This window comes from Ambystoma mexicanum, chromosome 6p (assembly GCF_040938575.1).
Source record: "Ambystoma mexicanum isolate Mex_15411 chromosome 6p, UKY_AmexF1_1, whole genome shotgun sequence".
NCBI classification, from domain to species: Eukaryota; Metazoa; Chordata; class Amphibia; order Caudata; family Ambystomatidae; genus Ambystoma; species Ambystoma mexicanum.
Window position 1 is genome coordinate 662,913,786 of NC_090935.1, and position 25,675 is coordinate 662,939,460.

A 25,675-nucleotide genomic window follows, 5' to 3' on the forward strand; every position below is an offset into this window, starting at 1 on the left:
GACCTACACCACTGTGTCCCTATACCTCTGTCCAGACCCACACGACTGTACCCCAACGACTCCTCCGGATCAACACCAGTGTCCCTATCCCTCCCTCCCTCCAGACACAAGTTGAGCATGACTTTTAAAGTCAATGTAATTGTCACCCCCCTCCTTCCTCCCCTCCCCTCCCCCTCAACCTGGTGTCTTGCAGAAACGTTCACGGTATCCAGAAGAAAATGCAAATTGTATTCTCAGCCAGCCAAAAGTACACGGGTTGCTGCTGCTCTTGTAGCCTGGCTGCCGGTCCCTTCTCTGAAAAATGACGAGGGACAAGACGTAGTCGGACGCTTCAGGGTTTATGTAGAAACGTTCCGGTATCCCGAGGAAAATGCCCACTTGTACCGACAGCCACAGCCTTCCCGTGTATCCAATCCCGTTCAGCGCTCGCTGACAGTGCCCCGGAACCTCTTCATGATTGGAGGCTTCAGAATAAACAAAGTGATGACGTAGGAAGTCATGTGAGTTAGAGGGGGCGGGCCATTGCTAGGGTCCGTTTCTCGGATGGGAGCTAGTCTCTACCTTACAGAATGTGTTTGAGGTATAGCGAAGATTTTGGCGTTGCCTGCATTGAGGAGACTTATGAACGCTGAGATTCAGCAGGTATGAGACCGAATGCTGCAAGCGGAAGTCTTTTGTATGGCACTGACGTCCACTGCCTGGTGCGCAGGTGTCTTGTGGGACAACTGAATAGGTGTTCCTGGATCGAATACCAGCTCAGGATCGAACACCTCTCTTCCTGTCTGTCTGCTAGCTTTTCTCGCTTTTGTAAGGATGAAGAAACCGCATTATATCATTTTAAAAGTGAACGAATTCGAAGTAAAAGACAGGAGTTAGTGGGCAACAGAGTGGATGATTAGAGACGGAGGGGTGTTGAACAACCTCTAGTCATACTATTTAAATAAGTTCTCCATGGTATACAGTTCTGCACCAATTAGAGATCAAAAGACATAGAATCGCACCTAAATTGCACTTTGTGTTCAATATCCTACGTCATCACCACTTAATCAGTGTGTGAGCCTGAGCGGCTGAATACTTAAACTCGCTGTGTCTTCCATCTGCCAACATTTGGAGGCCCTAGAAGTATTTATTTTGCAGTATAGTCTCCCCCCCGCCCCCTAACGCATTGGACAAGGTTTTCTAGACTGTATTATAACATTGACAAATCCAACAATTCTGGTTTGTGGTTAGTCCTGTTTTGTTGCAGTGTATTTACCAAACAAAGTAACGTTTGTTTCAAAATTTCAAGGGTCTTGGTTATAAATGCTGATAGACATATTTACTGTCTTTAGTGGCTGAAGAGTGAACATTAGTACGAACTACACTTTCATTTGAGAGCTCGGGCTGCGCCCAGATACCCTCGGGTTAGGAGCGCTGTGTAAATAAAAAAATAAATGATCGAAAAATAGATTTTGCAGCAGTAAACGCTTTTGAAAACATAGAATTAAGTAGAGTGTTATATATATGAATTGAAAGTCGTTTATTCAACTATTAAACTAGAATTACAAGTTAATAAAACTAACTTTTGTATTTGTATTGCTATGATATTTTCGTTATAATGGTAATGTTGGGATCAGGTTTCAGAGATTGGTTTGCAGTATGGGGGTACATTATAGTGATACATTATTTTGGAACTGCCTGGGGACATGGCTGTATGAGAGGCCAATGTGCCGAAACAAAAACAAAGAGGTGATGGCTGGAATGTTTAGAATTAATCTTAACCACTGGCATTGCTCTGGGCAACCTCCAGACCATCGTTCTTCGCCTGCCAAGCCATTACAGAAGGGGAAAGGTCATATGCAAATCAGGCATGGTCCCACCCCAAAAGGGGCAGTCCAGCCCGAACTGCTAGGTCACATTCCTTCTGCATGAGACCCCAAGCATCCCCAAACATGTTGCTGCCTTGTTGGGCCTCATCAGTGAGGAGTAGCTTGGGTCTCTAGGCCCAGCAGGCACAGGACCCTCGTCTTGGCATACCCGTCCCACTCGGGGTGACAAAGCAAAGAGGTGATGGCTGGAAGGTTTAGAATTAATCTTAACCACTGGCATTGTTCTTTGCCTGCCAAGCCATTACAGAAGGGGAAAGGCCATATGCAAATCAGGCTTGGTCCCACCCCAAAAGCGAGCCTGACCAGCATGGCCGCGAGTCCGTGAAGCTCCTCTGCACTCATAAATCCGGTAGCTGATCTGGACGGTATCCAGAGCCTCACCTGTGCACATTCGATGAGACTGGAGTCGGGAGGACTCTGGACCAAGCAGGAGTTTTTTCTAAGACAATCAGTGCCGGGAAGTCCTAATCCGACGGTGGTGCTGCAGCGGCAGAGGAGGCTGTGACTGCGCTGCCGAGTGGGGGAGGTGCTGCGCCGACTCTGGCGGTGCCTCGAGACGCGGCCTGGGCCGGATCCCCTGCTCGGATACCAGGATCTGCATGGGCCCCGAGACTGCCCGAGTGGAGTGCTGCTGCCGGTCTACGTGGGAGAGGACATGCGTCTTGACCAGGGCCGTAGGAGGGCAGCAGCCTGGGAGTCCGTCGAGCGGGGGCTCTTGCTGAACGGCACTCTTCGTCTTGCGGGACTGCCAGCAGCAGGGGGCGGAGTGCCCTTGGAATCAGATCTGGTTGGAGCGGCCCTGGGGTCCGGCGACCGCAGCTGAGGGGCGCCAGTGATTGAAAGGGGCTGCAAGCTTTGGTGGTGGTGACTGCGGAGCGAGGCACCAATCTGGTCTAAGGACATCTGCGGCCACCCTGAGCAAGGTGAGGAGCCCCCCCTGGATTGCAACTCGGGCCCAATGGTGGTGGACCAACAGTCCTATACAGGGGGTGATTGCTGAGCCCCTGAACACATGTTAAGGGACGTATAGTGGCCTCACGTGGGTCTCTGGACACCCTCCTACGGACCTGTGAATCAGAGGCTTGGCTGACTGCACTGGACAGTACGATCAGCAATCCAACAGACCCCTTAGGTCATACCTGGGTCGCATGAACTGCCTTAATTACATGGCACTGTGAAATGAAGCAGGGTGAACCAGCTTAGTGCTGATTTCGCCGGTCAGCCATTGGGGTATTAGGGCGAGTGGGGCCACCATATACCGCGGGGCCTGGCACAGCTTGCGGGTCTGGCGGGGGAGTGCTGGGCGGCAGCTGCTGTATAGTTGGCCTGGGGCTTGTGCTTGGAACAGGCGACCCCGGAAGGCAGTGAAAAGAGGCTCCGGGTAAGTATTGTTGTGCCTGGATGGGTTCGCCCTACCGCTGCCCCCTCAGGGGGTTGAGTAGCGCGGAACATCCTGCAGGCAGAAGGTTGTGGACAGGACCGGCCGGGGTGCAGTTAGGACTTCGCTCAGAGGCCTGGAGTTTTATTCGGGCTCCCCTCTTTGATCCTAAGCGACATGTCTAAAGGTGCAAAGCAGCAGGCTAAACTGAACTTCGACATGGCATCACCAGCGAAAGGAAGCAAACCTGCGGAGGAGCAGCAGGAGACCCAACCACTAGCATTTCCTGTGGACCACGCAACAGCCTTCCAGGATATCAAAGCGATGTTCGTGCAATTGCAATCAGGCATACAGTCGGTGGACGGGAAGCTGGACTCATTGATCTGCAAGATGGACCATATGCAGGTGAGGCTGGACAAACACGGGGGAGAGATTAGATGAAGCAGAGGGCAGAATATCGAGAGTGTAGGAAGGGGTGGCTTCCACGTCCAGAGATTTGACAGTTGTCAAGAGGGTGCTGAAGTAGATCAGAGAAGCAGGAGGATTTGGAGTCGCACCCTAGGCGGAACAACGTCAGGATATTGGGACTGGCTGAGTCGCAGGACCGGAAAAACATGGAGGAGCAGGTGGAGGAGATTCTCCAGGAGGTGCTGGGCCCCGAGGGCTTCTCGTCATGCTGTATAGTGGAAAGGGCGCACAGAATCCCTGGTGGCAGGAGGCCGGTTTCTGGGGCCCCGCCCACTAATTGCCGTCTGTTGAACTACTGAGATAGAGACACTGCCCTTCGCAAGACAAAGGAGAAGGGCACGGTCTGCTACAAGGGGGATGCAATAAGGTTCTTTGCCGACTTCTCCGACAAAGTACAGGCACCCAGAAGAACATTAATTGCCATTAAGAAGAGATTGCGAGACAAGGGCATGAAGTACACCATGTTGTATCCGGAAAAATTAAGAGTTGAGCATGAGGGCAAGCCGCTTTTCTTTCAAACCCCTGAAGAGGCTAGCTCCTTCTTGGACATGCTGCCAAGGTCTCCAGGATCCCGGGACAATAACACATGATATAACTGCGGGGATCATAGTTCAGTTCGAGTCACCCACTGTTGTTATGATCTCCTGAGGTGGGATGTTTCTTGGATATGCGATACCTAGTATGTGCAGAGGAGGTCGGCTCCTAGCCTCCCCTGAAGCGAAAGCTCTATAATTGTTATGGTTGGGTTTGCTACTACTCCTGAGATGTTGGGGTAATCAGTGGGGGTGAGGGGGGGGCTGTTTTGTTTGCAGAGGGTGAAAGGGGGGGCCATGGGGGAATAAGACACAGACAAGTTGGGGGTTGTTGGTAGGGGTTGGGGGAGGGTATAGGGCGGCATGGAGAGTGCAGGCAGACGAGAGGTAATTTGAGCAGGCATGATGAATTATTCATGGATGGTGACACTTAATCTCTTGACCTGGAATATTAGGAGTCTTGCCCACCTAAATGTTGGAAAGTCTTACAATATCTGAGGCATCATCAGGTGGAGGTAGCATATCTCCAGGTGACTCACCTGACGACGGATACCGAGTCCAAATTTGGTAAGAGATGGAGGTGTCATAGGTATTTTTTTCATCTTATTCCTCTTACTCTAGGGGAGTGGCCATTATGGTGCATAGCTCGGTGGGTTTTCGGCAGACTAGGGTGTTGAAGGACTGTGAGGGAAGGGTATTGATGGTGCAGGGGGGTAATCCAGGGGAAGCCATACACATTGATTTGCTTGTATGGACCTAATCAGGATGTGACAGACCCTTTGCAGTGGGTCGAGAGGCAACTGGGGGGGATCCCGGAAGGAGTAATATTGTTGGTGGGAGACTTTAATACGGTCTTGGGCCTGGCTCAGGATCGGATGGGCGGTGCCCTACTCTTGATTAGCAGAAGCTCTGACAGAATTTGCAGTATGATTTCGGTGTGTGGGGTGGAGGATGTATGGAGGGTGAGGAATCCAGTGGCCCATCAATTTACGCATTACTCCACACAACTCTGCTGCTCAACTAGATTATTTCTTAATATCCCGTGCGCTTTTGGGACAAACTAGGGGGGTGGAAATACTAGCTTGTACCCTCTCGGATCATGCCCCTGTTTTGTTGAGTATCCACTTGAGGGTACGGGCGGAGACAAGGTCACCCTGGAGATTCAAGAGTGATGGCCTCACAGACACAGTCTTTAGGGAGGAACTATCAGCTGCCATAAATATGTACTTCAAGGATAATGAGGGGTCGGTGGCGACAGTTGGCATCCTGTGGGATGGATTTAAGTGTGTGATTAGGGGGGTGTGTTTAGCCAAGGGACTGGTTAACATGAGATGCATACGGAAGGATCTAGCCGACAAAGAGGAGAAAATTTGTATCTTGCAAAGAGATGCCCCCACTCCAACAAAACTTCAACAAGGGGAATTAATGCAGAAATTACAGGAATTTCACACCCTCGCTCAGAGGGAGATGAAATATCTGTGGGATAGGGTGGCCCCTCGTCAATATGGAGAAGGTCAGGCTCTGGGCTGGTCGCTCGCTAAAGCCACTCGGATGGGTGAGCAGGCGAATAGAATAGCAGTAATTACCGACGAGAGGGGGGTGGATCAATTCGAAGATGATAAGATTGTTCTCGAATTTCATACATTTTATAGTCATTTATACTCCACGCAGGCGGCAATAGACACGTACTTGGATGAGGTGGGATTATATTGGTGCTCGGATGGGCAACGGGACCTTTAACGTTGGAAGAGGTGGTCGGGGCTATTGAGTCACTGCCGAGTGGGAAATCTCCCGGCCCAGACGGTATCGCAGCTGAATTTTATAAATGTTATGCAGACAAACTTGCACCATACCTGTTGCAGGTATACCAGCAAGCAGTGGCTGAGGGGAGGCTTCCAGGGTCCCTTAGAGAAGCGGTGGTAGTCGTGCTGTTAAAATCGGAGAAACCCACCGAAGATTGTTCTTTGTACCGCCCGATGTCTCTCATCAATCTTGAAAATAAAATATTGGCTAAAGTGCTCGCTGCTAGACTGGCACCGCTAATGCCCACTATGGTCAGAGCTGATCAGGCGGGGTTTATTCCTGGGCGGTCAACATCCTTTGGGTTGTGTAGAATGTTTGGTCTAATGGCGGCATTACCCAAAGACGAGCCGACGATCGCAGCCCTGTTAGATGCCAACAAGGCATTTGATTCTATTGAGTGGCCGTTTTTATTCTCGGTTTTACGAAGAATGGGGCTGAGGGATCCGTTCATTTCCCTTATTTCCTTATTATACACAGACCCAGTAGCCAGGGTGAGGGTGAACGGGCAGACAACCTATTTGATACCACTTGAGAGTGGGACGCGCCAGGGGTGTCCGCTGTCCCCTCTACTGTTTGCATTGGCAATTGAGCCGTGGGTGGAATGGGTAAGGGAATTGCATATACATTGGGGGTTCAGCTGCATACTCGCAGGCTGGTGATTTTGCTTTATGCGGATGATATGTTCCTGTTCATCCGTCATCCCGAGGTCAATTTGGACCCGATCATGGTAGATGTTCCGCTGTTCGGAGAAATATCAGGGCTTAAAGTGAACGCCAGTAAGTCAGTCATATTTCCGCTAACAGAGGTGACGGGCCAGTTTCGTGATACTTGGGGATTTCAATGGGAATTGGTCAGCACCCGCTATCTGGGGACTACGATTGCCACGGAGGAAGGGGTGGCCTATCGCAGAAATTATCTGGAAACACTTGAGTTGGCCAAATCAGCCATGGTTAGGTGGGGCACACTCCCGCTCAACTTATATGGTAGGATTTCAGTGGTCAAAATGACCATACTCCCCAGGTTTCTCTGTGTTTCTTAATGCACCCATCGCTGTACCAAAGACACATTTTTAGGACCTCCGCTCAGCTGTAACAAGATTTATTTGTACTGGTAAACGGGCGCGGATCTCTTAGGATAAAATGGTGGCTCCAGTTCCAGAAGGGGGTCTTGCCCTGCCAGATTTTGAATTCTATTACACAGTGGCACAGGCGAGTTTCCTGCGGTACTGGTATGGGATGGCGGCTGAACGCCGACATGTAGAGGTAGAGAGATCCATTGCATCTCAGGCACTGCTGCGGGTGATTATTCTCAATTCACCCGGCCGACCCCGAACATCTCGGAACATGGCGGATCTCACATGTAGGGCTTGGACCCTTCTGAAGCAGAAGACTAGAGGGGAAATTCTGTACTTATCGGAGCTTCTGGTTATATATATTCTGGATATCCCTCTGACCAGTGACAGGGGTTATGTGGCTCTGATGAAGAGGTTAGAGGGGGTTACATTTGGGGAGCTTTTCCCAAACGGGAGGTTTATATCAGTTGAACAACTGAGGGAGGGCCCTATCTGCGCTGGATTTTTTTTGTATTGTAGGTTGCGGGTGACGCTGCAGCGACTGTTCCCATCCTTCCCGGAGCAACCCTGCGTGACAGATATACTCGATAAGTTGATTCGGGGGTGTTTGGGGAACTGTGTGACATCCACGTGTGAGCGTCCCCCAAAAACGCACCCCCCTTAGTGAGATGCAATAAAGGACACACCCCAGGAGAGGAATGAGACCAGGACCAAGTGCGGGTCAGATCAAAAGGGTTTTATATAAATCAATATAGGGCATGCAAAGGACTCTGCAAACTCTGAGAGCACTCTGTCTGACAATAGCAAAGACAGTCCTACTTATTACAGAACTAACGTCACGCGTGACACAAGCTATAGGGGGCACATAGTCTTAGGGATTGGGTGGTGAAGGCTAGGTGGTATACATTGTATACAGTTGCTGTTCCAGGATTAGCGGACGTCCGTGCGGTGCCACGCGGGGTAGTCGGGTCAGTTGGGCTCTTTCGGGGTGGAGCTGCCGGCCGGACATAACTTGTATTGATGATTGGTGGCTGCTCTAACACTTGCCCTTGTGGCCACACATTCGCAATCATTCGTCACATTCTACAATGTCAGGTGTCTGGTAAATCCTGTGACGCATTGAACTTAGCTCAAGGAGGAGGCAGGGACATGGATATGTGATAGGGGGTATCCCTATCCATCTGTTGTAGTGACATTTGGGTTCAGGTATGGTAGTCCCACAAGTCCATGTGCAGGGCCAGGGGTAGAGAGGGGGGTTATTCGATCATCCTGTCCTGGTGGCTATAATGAAGGACGCTATTACGATCTGTTAGTACAAGGGTGGGCGCCCCCCTTCGAGGGCCATTAACTTGGGGTGAACGGGGATACCAATGGGCCTTGGGGGGGCATGTAACCGGTGCCCGAGAGATGGTGGGATTTAGAACCAGGTAGCTCGTAATTCATAGTCAGGCTGTGGCGGCCTTTTGACACTGGGGAGGCGAATGCTTGAAGCGGGTCCAGCAAGATTGGGAGGGGAGGGGAGGCAAGGCTGTGCGGTTCGAACACCAGCTATCCCCGGCGGGCCTGGGAGGGGAGGAGGGGGGAGACGACCTTGCAGCTCTGGGCCTGTTTCCATACACGGGGCAGCTCCATGTACTATTGGCAAGGGTGGGTGACAACACTTGGAGCTTCTGGTAATATACACATATGTTTACATTAATATGGGAACAGGCTGGAGAGGGTTTTGCCCTTTAACATAGTATTTCACATCAGTAGTTGACATACGAACATGAGGTAGCATTAGGTTGGGTTGTGTGTAAGAAAGAGCACTGCATGTTACATCAAAGTACAATCTGGCTCCACTGCCTCGGCTGACGTGCGTTAAAAATGTGCTTTGTTACATCATGTACAGGAGTGATCACATATTACACTAAATCACACGTCTCCAGAATAGTAGCAAACGTTAGTCAACACAACATATATTACACAAATGCTTATTTCGTTATGCAAGGTGCCTCGGGGGGGGTTGGTTGGGGTGAGGGGCGCCACACAGTCTAACTTAGAGGGCTTGGTACAGGGTCAGGCATGCAGGATTGGGCTGGTTTCAGTTACCTTCTAACAAGCCCGGTCACGGCTGGGGCAAATGATGTACTGCGGAAGGCCGAGTGATACAGTTTTTATTTTGTTGTTTGTTCGTGTCTGGTTGCTCGTGAGAACAGGCCTTCAGTGGATCTACCATGAGGTAGAGGCTGGGGGGGTGTATGCTCCTGTGAGCGCAGTCAAGCAGGGGTCAGGCTGCATCTTTCTGTGTGTGCGAGCAACTTTGCATGGACTGGATTTTAGCGCGTGTTTACACAAAATGGAGTTGTCTAAATAAAAAATGGGGTCTATGCTATGTCTTATACTGTAGTCATGCAGCCTCACGTGTCGATCCACAGCCCCCCGCCTCCTGGGCCCTTAGGGCGAGGGGGCCGCCGACGAGTCATGAGTCTCCACCTGGGTCGGAGATGTATGTGAGGGGGGGTCCTAATGACCTATCCTCCCCTACATCTCCCCCCTTTCGTTACTTAAGTAACGAATAACCCAGCTCCCCCAACCGTTCACGTTCCTTTTCATCTAATACTGCCTCCTCCCATGCTAGTGTTCCTTTTATAGGCATCCAGGCTCTCCAGACTCCCCGGAGGCTTTCCCCCCTTCTAGCGTATTCATCTGGGATGCAGGTCATATATATACAGTCCCCCGTTCCCTCCAGGTCTACCCATACCTCCGTGTACCATTCTAGTTCCAGAGGCTCCCTTATCGTAGTGTTATATAACCTATCCACTATATCCCCATCATAGTACATCGGGACCATTCTATACTTTGGCTCAGAGTTCTCGCCAGCCTGCACGTGTGCCTCCTTTTGTGGTCGTGCCACTCCTCTAGCGTTGCCCATTGTCAGCATCATCATTGCTCCATTGGGGACTGCGCCTGCGCAGCGAAGACCCAGCTGGCGCACACAAAAAAATCAAGAAAAGATGTTGTCGAACCATGTGCTTGCCTCCGCGCCGCCTTCTTTCTTCATGCGTTCCCCCAAGTTGTGCACTGCGGTGATAATGTGCAATAGTGTCCCATTATCGGCGTCTTCAGAAGGCACGAATGTGCAACACACGCTCCCGTTTTTTCGGCAAACGCCTCCATCCATCACCGTCAAAAGGTCTAGGACATACCTGTTCTGTATTGTCATTAGCCTCTGAGCCCTTAATTCCACGTTTATCTCGTTGAACCCTTCTTCAGTGTCGTTGGCTAGTTGGATCATCCTTTCATGGGTGCCTTAGGGTTACCTGAGGCATGGGGGATCAATGAGCACACATAGCAACTCTCATTTGTTGTTTGCTTTGCTGTGGAGCTCATGTCTGCATACCATTTATTAGACTGGTGTGGGTGTCTGGGGTCCTCTATTGTATCTAGTCCTAGGCCGGAGTATTCATCATACCTTTTCCTCCCCCGCTTCTCTCCTCCTTCTGCTTTTAAGGATTTTTTTCGCATTCCTGGCTGCTCGTAGTAGTGTATCCCTTTCCCCCACGGCCCCCTTTTCCCACTTGTCGAACAGGGTCATAAAGTTATTAGTCATTTCTGCATTTTCTTTCATTCTATCTGTGATGTAAACATTTTCTGTTGGTTGACTGGTTGCTGGAGTGGGCAGGGTGGCAGTGGTGTCATATAGCCATGATATAGCAGAAGGATTGCGATCATTTAAATCATATACACTAACATGTTTTGCATTGAGTTGGGGCTTTGGGAGCGTAGTTGGGCTGTTACTGGTAACATTTTGCTTCTTAGCCTGGTCGGGGCGAGGGCCGTACCCCCATACCAGCTGGAAACCATCCCATATCAAATAATTACCCTCCTTAAATGGTTTCGTTGCATTCTCCATAATGGTTCATTACCTCCCCCCCCCTCATTTATCTCAATGGAGATAAATGCAACAGGCCAGTAAATGACAAGCCCGAACATTAGTGTGAAGAATATAATTGCACAAACCGTCAAGCCACACTCGTATGAATAAGTACGCAGATTAAATGTTACATGTCCATTCCTAAGTTCCCTATCTCTAGTCGTTGCAGGCTGCCTATTCGTTGTCAGGGATTCTCCTAGATATTGAAACATAAAGGGGTATTAAGCATTTTGTCATAAAAAAACTTACATTTCTCAACTTTTTCAACAGTGTGAGTAGGAAGTGAACGATCTATCTTTCCTCACGGTTCACGCAGTATACCCCATCTCGTTCCCTAAGATCTACCCTGAACCAGAGCCTACTGATCCCAAGATACAAGTTACAAACAGCCGGTGGATCCAGCTTCCCAGTTCTGGCAGCCAAATTGTGGGACTCTGTCCCCTGACTATTAGAAGCCTTCCTTCCCTTAATCTATTCAAACACAGAGCCAAATGTTGGCTAGTCACATCCGATGCCCAAGTTGCACTCTGAAAACTTGATAAGCTATGTATTGCTGTACAAATGATATGCGCCCGGTAGCCTCCGGGCCTGGTCTGCGCTATACAAATAAAATAAATACAAATAGGTAGAGAGAGAGAGAGAGAGACAGAGAGAGAGATTTCACTTATTTATACATTCTTCTTAATGATTTGCACACATAGAATATTTATACATTCCATTTATTTATGATTTTCTTTTCAACGTTTTTTTTTTGTACTTGTACTTTCGTCATCGTATATCGGCATTCATTTTCATGTGCACAGTTATGTGAACTTAAGTACAGCTGTGCCTTTGCCCTCCTACTATTGTGTGTCCTGAATCTGATCAGTGCTGGTAGTTGTATTCACACTGTCATAAGCTTTCCTTACGTCTGTTAAATGTATCCAATATCTCAGGCCCTTCACTTTTACCGCCGTGGGCGTGCAATAAATTACTTCATATGGGCCATGAAATCTTGGGGCATTCCACCTACGTACAAAGCTTCTGACATACACCATTTCTCCAGGCTCTAGCTGCCCTGTTGGTGTTTCTTTTTCTGTATTTGATGTGTCTGCTTCTCCCTCGCCTGTGAATGGTGGTGCGAGCTGCCTTGCTATCATGCGGGCTCCTTTAGTGAGTTTTGTCAGATACTCATTGAATTCCTCTCCCAGCACAGTGGCGCTCCTGTGGGTGTCGGAATGTCTGCGGAGGGGTGAGTTTGCTGTTTGCATTCGTCTTCCTGTCACAATCTCTTGGGGTGACAGATGGTGGTCCTTGCTGGGCTGATTTCTCAGCTCGAATAGGGCCAAGGGGAGACAGTGGACCCAATTTTTTTAGGAGGCAAAGCTTTGAGAGTCTTCCTTTAAGCAGGCCATTTATTTTTTCCACCATACCGTTGCTTTGCGGGTGATAAATCGAGCACAGTTTGTGCTTAATGGCCAACATCGATGTCATTTCCTTAAAGAGGTCATTAACAAAGTGAGTGCCGTTGTCTGAGCGAATTACATCGCACATTCCCCAGCGGGGGAATACCTCTCTCACCAGAAACTTTGCAGCGCACTTCGCATCAGGACATGCACAGGGTCCTGCCTCTACCCACCTTGAGAATGGGCACCCTACCACTATCCTGTACCTAGCTCGATTGCACCTTTCCCCCATGTCTGCATAGTCAATATGCAGCTCTCTGAATGGGCCTATTGGCTTGGGTATGGTCCCTCTTAATGTTCTTAGAGTCATGCCTGAATTGTATATCTGGCACGTTGTACATTCCATTTCCAATTTTGAGTTGTTCTTGCAACCCAGGTACCAACCAGTGTTCCTGTATTTCTGTAGCGATGTGTTGTTTTGCATTGTGTGCGGGAAAATGCAATTGCTGGAAGGCCACTTCTAATAGTCTAGTGGGCATGACCACCTTCCCTGTGTTGTTTTTGTCGCCACAATAAATCAGTTGCTGACTGGCTGTATCCCCTCTTTTCTCAGTTCTTTTTTCTTCTTCTGTTGCTCCGTCTTGTAGCTCTAATATTTGTGATATGGGCACAGTGTTGTAACCGTCTGGGAGGTCCTCCACTGTTTCCTTCCTCACTAAGTACTCACCCGTCCTTTCTTTTACAAAATAGGATGCTTCTTTCGCAGCAGCGTCCGCTGCCGCGTTTCCCAAAGAGACGAAATCGGTGTTGGTAGTATGGGCCTGGCATTTGACTATTGCTCCTGTAGTGGGGTCTTTCAAGGCTTCTATAAGCTCTTTCAAGAGTTCTGCATGTTGCACCGGGGACCCATCAGCCCTGTTAAATCCCCTTCTCCCCCCACCTTGCAAGTCCACCATGTACTGTTGTGGTCATGTATGCTGAGTCCGTGTAGATTGTGACTGCACACCCTCTTGCAGCACGCAGCGCTCCAATCAATGCTATGAGCTCTGCCGCTTGCGCTGAGAAGTGGGCGGGCAGGCGCTGCTGTATTAGCACTTCGTACTCACCTTCTTCCAATCGCACGACAGCCACCCCTACATGTTTTTCTCCTGTTTCTGAATTTATGGAGGCTGACCCGTCTATGAAAAATATTCAGCTAGTGCATTTTCACTCACTATTGTTGCTCCCTGTTCCTCTCCTTGATATGTTGCACAGTCATGTGCTTGTATATCCTCCAAAGTGCATGGTTCTGAAATGAATCTTGCGGGGTTTACTACCGTACACCTTACTACATGTATGTTGGCGCTTGATAGAATTACCTTGTATGCAGTGGCTCTCTGTGTGGTCAGTGTGCTTTTCGATCGTTCTAGTATGGCGAACAAGGAATGTTCCACGTATAGCGTCACTGAACATCCCATTACTATGGTGGTGCTTTTCTCAATGGCGAACGTGGTGTCTGCGAGGGCCTGTTCGCACGCGAAGTGTCCCTGCATTACTGCGTCTAGTGTCCCGCTGTAGTATGCCAGAGGCTTGTGACCTAGTGATGTCTTTTGTGTTAGGACTGCTGTCATGAGTGTTCCCTTGCAGTGCGAGAACAGGTAAAACTCAAGTTCATAATCTGGATTCGCGAGCACTGGTGCGCTTGAAATTAGTTCTTTAAGTGAGGTGAATGCATCACACAATTCTGAGTCCCATTGTATCTCTGTATGTTCCTTCTGCGCTTCTTTGAGTGCCTGAAGCAATGATTGTGTATATGCAGCATAGTCTAATATCTATGCGCGACAGTAGTTGCACATGCCTAGGAATTTTTGCATATCCTTCACTGTTTTTGGTCTTCCTACAGCTGAAATGGCTGCCACCCGGTCTGGTATTATTTTCTTGCCGTCTTTCGAAATCAGTTGCCCCAGGTACAGCACTTCACGTTGACAGTATTTCAATTTCTCCCTGTCTACCTTGTACCCCTTTTGGGCTAGCAATGTCAAGAGGGCAATGGGGTCTTTTCTACATTCGGCTTCGTTTTTACTGCAGATCAGTAGATCATTCACGTACTGAATTATCGTGCTGTCTGCTGTCATGTTTCCGAGGTCTTCATGCAATATTCTGTTGAATATGCTGGAGCTCCCACAGTAACCCTGGGGCAATCTGCAGTGTTCGTATCTCCTCCCCCCTAGGGTGAATGCTGTCCGGTATCTACACTCTTCTGCGGTGAAGTGAGATGCATCTTTTGGGCTACTGCATAAAATAGATGCAGGATTTGGGACCAAAGGGAATTCTTTCTGAATGACGTCATGAAGTGGGCGTAGATCTTGGATCATCCCCCATACCCCTCCTTTTGCTTTTTTGATGGGGTAAATGCATGTGTTACATGGGGAGTTTGAAGGTACTATTATCCCCTGTATCAATAGTGCGTTGATCGTTTCTTTTATCCCGTCTTCTGCTTCCTGGGACAGGGGGTATTGTTTTACTCAGGGCAGTATGGCTCCAGGTTTAAGGTTAATTTTCACTGGAGTGACCCTGTGTAGTAGCCCTACGTCATGGGGTCCTGATGTCCATAACTGCCAGGGTACTGATTGCATGTCGTCATGAAAAAATGACGGTGGGGCCCCCACTGCCGCCATGAGCTGTACTGGCACCTGTCTTTGCTGTATCATTATTTCACAAGGGATCGCTATCTCCATTATGATTTCTCCATCACTCTCTAAATCTGAAAAAAGTTCCTCATCTGTCAGATCTTGGAGTGCAATGTCGGCGTTTATGCATAACACTGTACGCCACTCGCACCCGTGTATGTCCATTGCAATTACAGCTATTCTTTTGGCTGAGATTTGTACTGCATGTATGTCCAGTGACATGACTGTCCCAGGCACTATCTCTGAGCGGGCTATTGGGCGAAAAACAAATTCTGCCGGCACCCTCCACTCCAGTTTTTTCAATTCAGGGACCACTCGGGCCAATGTTTTTAACCCATGGATGAACATATCTGGGTCCACGGGTATGCCGCGCACCTCTAGGCATGTTGCTCACGAATATATCACTAGCATTACACGCATAGAGCACATCCCTTGGGTTGAGCAAACAATCCCTCCTCTCCTGGTGAACAAAATAGTCATGTTAAGCTTGCTGAGAAGACCCCTCCCCAGTAGGTTGACAGGGGATTGCTCATAATACAATAGGGGTGCCCTTACTGTTTTTCCCCCTTCTGTTACATCCAAATCTTCTGTGTAAGGAACTTCGACCACTGCCCCAGAGAACCCTTGCGTCTCTAATTTCCGATTAGATAGCGGAAACCGGCCTTCACGTATTCGTGACTTCTCGGCTCCGGAATCTACCATAAAGATGAACTGCTTATTCCCTGTCTCTGCCCCTATCAATGGTTCCTCATTTGCATTGAAGGTTATCGATAGGATTGGACACGAAAGGCTCCCTGTGGGCTGTCCTATGCTGGGTGTCTCGTTGTTCCCCCTTGACTGAAAACATTACCTGACACTACCGCTACTCCTCCATATGGGCCAGGTGTGCCATTTGGTGTCGTGGTGAAGGGGTTATTTTGTGTGTAGGGGAGGTGTTCGCTATTTTGTGGGTGTTGTTGAACATTATGTGGTTGTTCGCTATTTTGATCTTGCCCTCTGTATTCTGGCTGTTCTCTTCTCCCATCCCGGGGCAATCCGTAGGGGCTCCCCGGATGGGGGTGTCCACAATACTCATCATCTTGGTAAGCTGTGTTCGGTCTGCTTCTACACTCGCGTGAGAAATGACCCCACCTCCCACAATTCCAACAGTTTCCTTGGCCTCCTCTGGGACCTGGTCCCCCATTTCCGCCATTACCTCCATATCCCTGTCCACCTCCCCAGCGTCCCCTCTACCCACCTCTCCTGTTCCTGGGGTGCCACACTTGCCACTGCTGTCCTCCGTATTCCTCCTGTCCACTTCACTGTCTTTGCCTGTTGTCACCCAATTTGCAGCCATCCTCCCTTGTATCGCTACCAATCCCTCCTCCTCCTCTGCGTCCCTGTCGTGGGGGAGTGCTGCTACAGCTGCAGCGACCTTCACTAGTTTCGTTTGTATTAGTTTAGCTTCATCTGCCAGCCGTTTTTGTGCCACCTCCTTCCCCCTTTCTTTGATTCTTTTGCAATGGTGAACTATTATGCTCTGTATTTCTGGCCATCCCTTCGGCTCGATCCCTGCTATTTTATCAAGTGCTTTTTGGACTTCTTTCGGGAGTCCCCTCCTTATTATGAAGTAAAATAAGGATGTTGATTGGTCATACGGCATACCCGTTTCAGCTCTCCACATCTCCTTCACTCTGAAAATGTAATCCATAGCCTCTTCCCCATCATTCATGGTGCATTGCATCACTGACTGTAAATCTGGTGTGTCCGGGAAGGTTTCCCTCAACGCGTCCCAAACTCGCGCTCGCACTGTATTGAAAGCAGCGCCATCATGCCTGTCACTGTCCAATGTTATTCCCGGGAAACTTGCTTTTGCTGATACCCGGTCTGATTGGTCACCTACTGCTGACACAAGTAAACTTTTGACATCTCCTATGGCCAGGGGTACTCCCGCGGTTTGCTTCTCGAAGGCATATATCCACTAACTGCCTCCTCCGGATAGTGGGGGCAATGATTTTAGTAAATTAGTCTCATCCATTTGTGCCCAGGGTATGTAATTTGGTCTTCCCGCCCCCCGGTGTATCAGTGGGAGTTTCAGGCGTCCCTTGCTTCCTCTCCCAATACTCACCTTTGCCCCTTTCTTTCCCACCAGGGCCATCCTTCCCATCCTGTTCCTTAATCTCCCTGTCCATTCTTGTTCCATTGTTCTTCTCAATGGTGTCTCCCCAAACTCCACTGAATCACCTCCTGTGGCCATCCCTAATCTCCCAGCTTCTTGCTCATCCTCTTCTATATCACACCATAGCTCTTCTCTCCCTTCGTCCGCCACTTCTTCCCCCTCTGCAGTCCCTCCAAGGTTGTGTGCTCCCAGTTCTGCTATCCTTGTGGGTTCCTCCTGTATCCTGAATAGGATCTCTCCCTCTTTCCTCCACCCCCTCCTCATTTGATTTATCTAGGGTCTGTGATCGGGACAATCGCTCTGATCATGTTGTGCCTGGCTCACTTTGTTCACATATGCTTTGTATCCTTGATAGCTCTTCTCTAGCTATTGATAGTCGTGTATCTAAGTCTTCTGTTAGTTTACATATATTCACTGATGGCATACTCGCCTGCCCACTTGTTCAGGGGCAATCATATGGTGGTGGTGCTGTTGGTCGTGCGGTGGGGCAGGGGTGCTGGTGGGCACGTATGTGGGATCACTATACCCTTCAGCAGGTGGGGGCTTATTCAAGAGTGCGTACAATCGGGTTACCTCCACCGATCCCTCTTTTTCCCCGTCCTCCTTACCGCCTTCTGCTCTTGCTGATGGGGTGGCAATGAGGGCAGGTTGATTGAGTGTGGTGTCTATTTTCTTCGGTTGGGGTATTTCCTCGAATAATCGCCACAGATCTAGTATCTCTCTCCTGTTATGAAAATGTTTTTCTTTGTATTTTAGGAATATGCAGGTGGCTACCATATCCAGAACGCTCTTATCAAAGGAACCTCCTTGTGGCCAAACCTGGGGCAGACCCTCCCCCTTCAGTTCCGTGACCCACTGGTCATGGTACTTAGTTATTCTTTCCGCATGTCCCGGTAAACTTTTACAAATGTGTGCTAAGGGTGTCTCCGCCCCCATTTTTAGACCTATGTTACTCTATTCTCTTGAGTCAATCTCCTCTATCACTATACGTGTGTAGCTGTGTATGTGGGGCTCTACTCACTGTCAGTTTCTAATGATCAACTTATACTTTTACTCAACCAAAGACATTTCTTTGTCAAATCTTACCAGGTCAAACTTACATTGACCACACCACCTGGAAATCACTTAAATCAGTATTAATATATAGAGACAATCGATTGCAAAAAAACATAAACACACAATGTGCACAACACACGACAGACATTCATCATACCTCTGCATAACACATAGCATTTACCCTCCCTGCCTGGCCCTTCGCCTTTCTCAACGGCGACACCCTCTAACCCTCACAGAGCTTCTTTTGTTTATATATATATTATTATTATTCTATATTTTTTTCCTTATGTGGACCTTGTTTTACCCCAAATAAGAAGAATAAGAGAAAGAAAAGCTAGTTCTAACGTATTTGCCGTGTCTCTTCACTTAGACACCCTCAATTTATTTTTCCATTGTTTTACTTATTCCCAGCACTAGTCGAGATAGCACTACGCGGCGCCACCTTCTACCCCCTTGCAGAGTTAGGTTCCCGTCCTCTTTTCCCTTTGTCACTTTTATATCCTAATGGCCATATGCAAAGAAAGAGAAAGTCTTAGAAATTGAAAGTCCCCTCTACGTCCCCACTTATTTCCCCTCGTCTTCTCGATTTATTCCCCTTTTAATATCGCTCGCACTTAATACTCACGTGCCCGTCTTGATCCGAGACTCTCCGGACTTGGTCTGTCCAAGCGGCGCTGCCTCACACTCAATGGCCCCACCCGGCTCCAGCGAGCAGTACTAAGGGTTTTTTCAAACGGGACCCGTACCCTCTCGCCCTAACTGCGTGCGCACGTCTCTGCGTACCAGTTGCCGTAGGTGGGCGGCTCAGTTGAGCGGGCGTGCCGTGCGTCTCCACTGCGACCAGGGCCGTCTCGTACCAAGGGGAGATATTAAAATATATCACGTCTACGGGGTCACCACTGAATGTGAGCGTCCCCCAAAAACGCACCCCCCTTAGTGAGAAGCAATAAAGGACACACCCCAGGAGGGGAATGAGACCAGGACCAAGTGCGGGTGAGATCAAAAGGGTTTTATATAAATCAATATAGGGCATGCAAAGGACTCTGCAAACTCAGAGAGCGCTCTGTCTGACAATAGCAAAGACAGTCCTACTTATTACAGAACTAACGTCACGCATGACACAAGCTATAGCTATAGGGGGCACATAGTCTTAGGGATTGGGTGGTGAAGGCTAGGTGGTATATATTGTATACATTTGCTGTTCCAGGATTGGCGGATGTCCGTGCAGTGCCACGCGGGGTAGACTGGTCAGCTGGGCTCCTCGGGGTGGAGCTGCCGGCCGGACATATCTTGTATTGATGATTGGTGGCTGCTCTAACACTTGCCCTTGTGGCCACACATTTGCAATCATTCGTCACATTCTACAATGTCAGGTGTCTGGTAAATCCTGTGACACATTGACCTTAGCTCAAGGAGGAGACGGGGACATGGATATGTGATAGGGGGTATCCCTATCCATCTGTTGTTGTGACATTTGGGTTCAGGTATGGTAGTCCCACGAGTCCATGTGCAGGGCCAGGGGTACAGAGGGGGGTTATTCGATCGCCCTGTCCTGGTGGCTATAATGAAGGACGGTATTACGATCTGTTAGTACAAGGGTGGGCGCCCCCCTTCGAGGGCCATTAACTTGGGGTGAACGGGGATACCAATGGGCCTTGGGGGGCATGTAACCGGTGCCCGGAAGATAGTGGGATTTAGGACCAGGTAGCTCGTAATTCATAGAGTCAGGCTGTGGGAGGCGAATGCTTGAAGCGGGTCCAGCAAGATTGGGCGACGAGGATGGGGGAGACGACCTTGCAGAACTGGGCCTGTTTCCCTGCACAGGGCAGCTCCTCGTACTATTGGCAAGGGTGGGTGACAACACTTGGAGCTTCTGGTAATATACACATATGTCTACATTAATATGGGAACACAGGCTGGAGAGGGTTTTGCCATTTAACACAGTATTTCACATCAGTAGTTGACATTCGAACATGAGGTAGCATTAGGTTGGGTTGTGTGTAAGAAAGAGCACTGCATATTACATCACAGTACAATCTGGCTCCACTGCCTCGGCTGATCATCGTGCATTACAAATGCGCTTTGTTACATCATGTACAGGAGTGATTACATATTACTCTTAAATCACACGTCTCCAGAATAACAGCAAATGTTAGTCAACACGACACAAATGCTTATTTCGTCATGCAAAGTGCCTCGGGGGGTGGGTGGGGGTGAGGGGCGCCACACAGTCCAACTTAGAAGGCTTGGTACAGGGTCAGGGCATGCAGGATTGGGCTGTTTTCAGTTACCTTCTAACAAGCCCGGTCACGGCTGGGGCAAATGATGTACTGCGGAAGGCCGAGTGATACAGTTTTTATTTTGTTGTTTGTTCGTGTCTGGTTGCTCGTGAGAACAGGCCTTCAGCGGATCTACCATGAGGTGGAGGCTGGGGGGGGGGTGTATGCTCCTGTGAGCGCAGTCAAGCAGGGGTCAGGCTGCATCTTTCTGTGTGTGCGAGCAACTTTGCATGGACTGGCTTTTAGCGCCTCTTTACACAAAATAGAGTTGTCTAAATACAAAATGGGGTCTATGCTATGTCTTTATACTGTAGTCGTGCAGCCTCACGTGTCGGTCCGCAGCCCCCCCGCCTCCTGGGCCCTTAGGGCGAGGGGGCCGCCGACGACTCACGAGTCTCCACCTGGGTCGGAGATGTATGTGAGGGGGGGGTCCTAATGACCTATCCTCCTCTACACATGCTATATGCGTTGGCCCTGAAGGACAGATCAGTAATAGTGGGGTTGTCGCGGGAGGTGTGGGAGAGGACACTGGACAGGGAAATATCAGACACGACGTGGAGATGATTGTTGTGAAATGAATAGGTAAGTGGCGATCTGCACTAGGCTCAAATTGGTTCATTTTAAGTTTCTGCATCAATACTATTATTTCCCTGCTCAATTAAAGGAGTTTTTCCCTCAGAAAACTGGTGCTTGTATTAGATGTGGGCAGGCCGCTGCGCGGTTCCTTCACGTGGCATGGGAATGTGAGGAACTGCGTCGATAATGGGTGCAAGTCTTTGATGTTGTTGGTGAAATAGTGGGACAGCGAGTTGCGCCAGACCCTGTGGTTGCTCTGTTGGGGTATACTAAACAAATACCTAAATGGACGAGGAAATTGATCTTAGCTAAATAGAGAGTGGCTATGGGATGGGGAAGTAGGTATAGCCCCAGGGCTGCTCGGTGGGCAGAGGATGTTCTGTATTGCAATGATATGGAATCCAGATGGGGTGCAATGCAGAGGAACTGCTGAGGGGGACAGACCAATGTGGGATGCATACACACTATATCTTCTTAAGCAGCCGAGCGCTGAGGATGCTGATCCTCATTCGCCACAGGACGATGTACGTAGATCTCTGGTGCGGGGGGAGGCCTGTTGATGACCTTGCATTCCTCCAGGGAGCCGGCGAGGACTGGAGTGCCGGGATCCCAGTGACAATGGGGACATTGGGCTTAAACCAGGTACTAAGCTACAACCCAGACCGCTTGAGGACACTATCTGTGGGTTTATTTTCTGAACTTGTCGTCTACATCGTATAAGCGTTCAGTCCGCTGCCTGTCGTATTCTCATTGTAGTTTACTCTTACTGTCGCTTTGTCATGCATAATGCTGCACCTGATTGCATGTAATGGAGTGCGGGGGGTGGGATGGGGAATTATTTGATGTGTGTGTTTGTTCTATAAAATGCCAATAAAGAAAGTAAAAAAATAAATAAATAACCTTGCGTCGAGCTGCACTGTTAACAAAGTTCAGGCAATTACTAATGTAAAGCATTTCATTGTTAGCAACTGTATTTGTATGCATACATTTTTTGGCAATTGAAATGGTGATGGGATGTGAGCACTTGCATTTCAGGGGCGTGATTGGAAGGGTAGGAGGGAACAGGAGATGGCTCATTCTCACAGCAGTCCTTACGTGTTTGGTTTCAGGCGTAAGGGAGCGTTAAATGTTTTTGATATTGAAGCTTCACCAAAAAAGTCTCTTTAGAATGTTTAAAGAAGTTGGATGACCCCACACAAGTAAGTTTGTTCCCCCCCATCCCCACAGTCACTAAAGTTAGTCTCTTGTCCAAATTCTCAAGGATTAACCTGACCCCACTCCTTGCACTTTAGTCTAGTTGCACCCCTTTCTGAGGGACTTTGATGGTTGCAGTTGAGACTCCCAGTACTGACAAAGTTAGTAGTTGACAGAGAGAAGGCATAATGTGGCCAGCAATGGCAAAGGTTTGTTGATGTCCAACAGGGAGGCTCTGAGGATTGCCAAAGGAGCATGAGTTCCTCCTGAGGATTGGCAGACCTGCCGTTGGACTTCTGTGATCTTCCTGGATCGGGGTTTAGAATGCTAATAGTGCGCGCCTCAGCAAGTGGCCTCTCAAGTGGCCTGTTTTGCCTGCCTCACTGCTATCTGCCTGCCATTCTGTGAGCCTCGGACGTTTGTGCAAATGGACAGGTCTGTGTTTAAGGTCTTATACAACCTGGTGAATGCTGGCATATTGTTTAATTCACAGTTGGTGACATCTGCCTTTGTCTATACAATTTGCAACGGTATTATAACAGCGGTTTATCCATTTACCCAAAGGCCACGCCCACAGAGGAGGACTCTGCTTAACATCGAGGCCGCGCGCCATCAGTGCATGCGCCTCTCAAGTGGCCTGTTTGGCCTGTGGGGCCTCGGCTAGGGCGATACCTTTTATTTGTTACTGCGTGCACTGTGTGGAACTCCGTTGCCGTTACTTGAGTATATTGGCATTGTTGGGCGGATGACCTGCTACTGATTGTGGGGCTATATCTAAAACTGAGGAGCAGCTGCCTTTCTAATGTGGTATGGAATTAGAAATATCTTTCCATCTGTGTGTATACACTGGCACTTGCTCAATTACACCAGGAGTGTTAGGCATATCCTCGCATAATGGGAAAACGAAATGCAAAGCTATTCCTGCACCCACAGTTCTGACCTGTTGTACGAGCATGGCTGTGGCAGCAGCAATGCCACTGCCAGGGTCCTCTGATACGGATGACGACCTCTTAGAGTGTGTTGAAATGTGTTCCTTGGGAAGGGGTGGGACCCGGATTCCATGTGATGATGCTCTATCTGAATTGTCTGAATCTCTATTTGGGGGGAAAGACCGAAACTAGTATCTATTAACAGTAATAATGTTTGCACAGCCTTTGATCTGAACTCAAGTTATATGTTTGCAGACACCCCTCTAATTTCCAGCACGGGCGAAATTACGATGTTAGGTCTTTCACAACATGTAGGTACTGTTGTTGAGTACCCTAGTACTCTTCAAACGACTGTAATTGATGTTAGAGTGTGTTATTGAGGAAAACAATTACTCTAACGCAAGTGTCTCGATGCTGACTGAACTAAAAAAACACACAGGACTCCTAAAGGAAATAGTTATGGCGTTAACATCGTTTCCGGACCTATGTCAGAAGATGATGTTAAAGTGGTGCTCTGACCTTCAGATGAATGATAACAATGAGCATAAAATACCTTTGCCATTTAAGATCTCAAAGGATAAAGCTGGAACCACCCAATCATCAGGCATGGCTGGGGCATCTGACCAGGTGATTTGTGTAAATATTTTAAACACACAAAGTGTCACGGCTTCTCCAACCAAAAGCCAACTAGCGCAGTTCCCAACAATGAGGGTATATTCACCACGAGTAAGGTTATTGACCAATATGAGGTGAAAACGTCCAAGTAAAAAGGGAAGCTAAACGCAAAAGAAAACTGTTTGCTTGTAAGAGCCTGAACGTGTCGTCCCTAAAGTTCATGCGTGGCATGGATTTGCGTGACGACATGGCGGACTATCAAAAAGAAAAGTAAGTTCATGAAGGTCTTAATGCCAGAGATGGGAATAGTGTGATTGCAGCCAAATCTGTGTCTAAACCAGTGAAGGTTAATGTAGCTGATTCCGGAACTTTCAATCCCTGCGAATACACAGAAGGTACAGTTAACCTGTCTGATAGATTAAAACAGAAGGAGACAGTAGTCTGCATTGACAGGAACCTCAAAACCTCAAAAAAATTGAACGGGGTATGTTAGATATATTTGACATATTCAGAACCTTGAAGCACTGTCACGTTCTAATACCCCCACCTCGGCTGGTCCTGTACTGGCCGTGCTGCCTACCAATCCAAACGAACAATCCATAATTTGTTTGGATGATTTAAAATCCACTATGGTGAATAGTGAAACGATTGATAATGTGTGTAGTGGTATTCAACCCAGACAGCCTGAGAGTGTGAGAATTGACCCCAGTCAGATTAATACTGGGGGTAAATCATCAGTAGGTGCGAAGCATTCTCAGATGGATGATGGAGCTTCAATGAATGGCTTAACTGAAAATACACTAAGTACAATGATTGGAACAATTCTGGATAAAAAAAATGAGGGACGGATGCAATGGTATGCTAGCTAGGGAAACTCTAATCCCTGCTCAGCAGAAAACCGATGTATATCCCCCTCAGATAAACATAGGTGTTGGTTTAGCCGACTGTAACACTCAGGGGGCTAACTACCTGTTAGATGGGGACAAGAGATGTCATGCCCAAGGAATGACAGTGGCAAATGATAATCTTTTGGATTTAGCTAGCTGTCCCAATTGTAACGAGGTTCCTGTTGGTACCCTTAGGGCTCCAGTATTTGCAAATGAGCCCAGTCTAGTGTTCTTTGAGGAAGGGGGCCCTAGAGCACTTAATCAACCATATATTTTAAACATGTTTAGTGACATTACAGAACTTAGTCTGATTACATCTTCTGACATACAGCTGGTGGATTTCATTCACAATTACCGAAATGACTATGTAAGATTAATAATTAAATCTCCCCTGGTTAGAACCTTTCTATTAAAAGAGGCTGGGTCCTTGCAGAAAACGGGGTTTGATATTGTTCTGTCAGTGGTACCACCTTCGAGAAAGCGGGAAATCTCAGTTATATATCAAGAGAGTCCTTAAAGGCCAAAAAACCTGAAATATTCCTGCAGAAAGCTGAGGAGGCACTAATTATTGACAAAGCTAGGACCCAGTTAAAGGATATGCAGGAATGGCGCGAGTTAGTGCTTTCGTTGAGAGATTCAATAGAACAACTTAAATTGGTTCATAAACCCCTTTAGCGAAGACTTATTCTTTATCATGTAAGCTGTTTGAACCGTTTGATTTTATTATGCTACAAGAAACCTGGGCAACTGGCAGTCTTTTTCTTGATGGTTATAGTTTTATATGCTTACCAGCCAAAGAACAATCTAGAGGTCGGCCCATGGGTGGTCTTGCTCTGGCATACAGAAATGACATTTCAATTGTGCTTGCATCTATTTCTTTGATAATGCA

The 25,675-nt window shown here is 48.3% G+C and overlaps 1 protein-coding gene across 2 annotated transcripts in view; it reads left to right on the forward strand.

Moving 5' to 3' along the window:
• Positions 1-509: 509 nt before the first annotated feature.
• Positions 510-25,675, forward strand: part of ZFYVE16 (zinc finger FYVE-type containing 16) — a 1,039,436-nt gene continuing 1,014,270 nt past the window's right edge. The window contains exon 1 of one of the 2 annotated variants that reach the window (XM_069627543.1): positions 510-642. The gene's annotated coding sequence lies outside the window, so the exon portion shown is untranslated. The remainder of the gene's footprint in view (positions 643-25,675) is intronic. The other variant, XM_069627544.1, reaches the window with a different exon arrangement.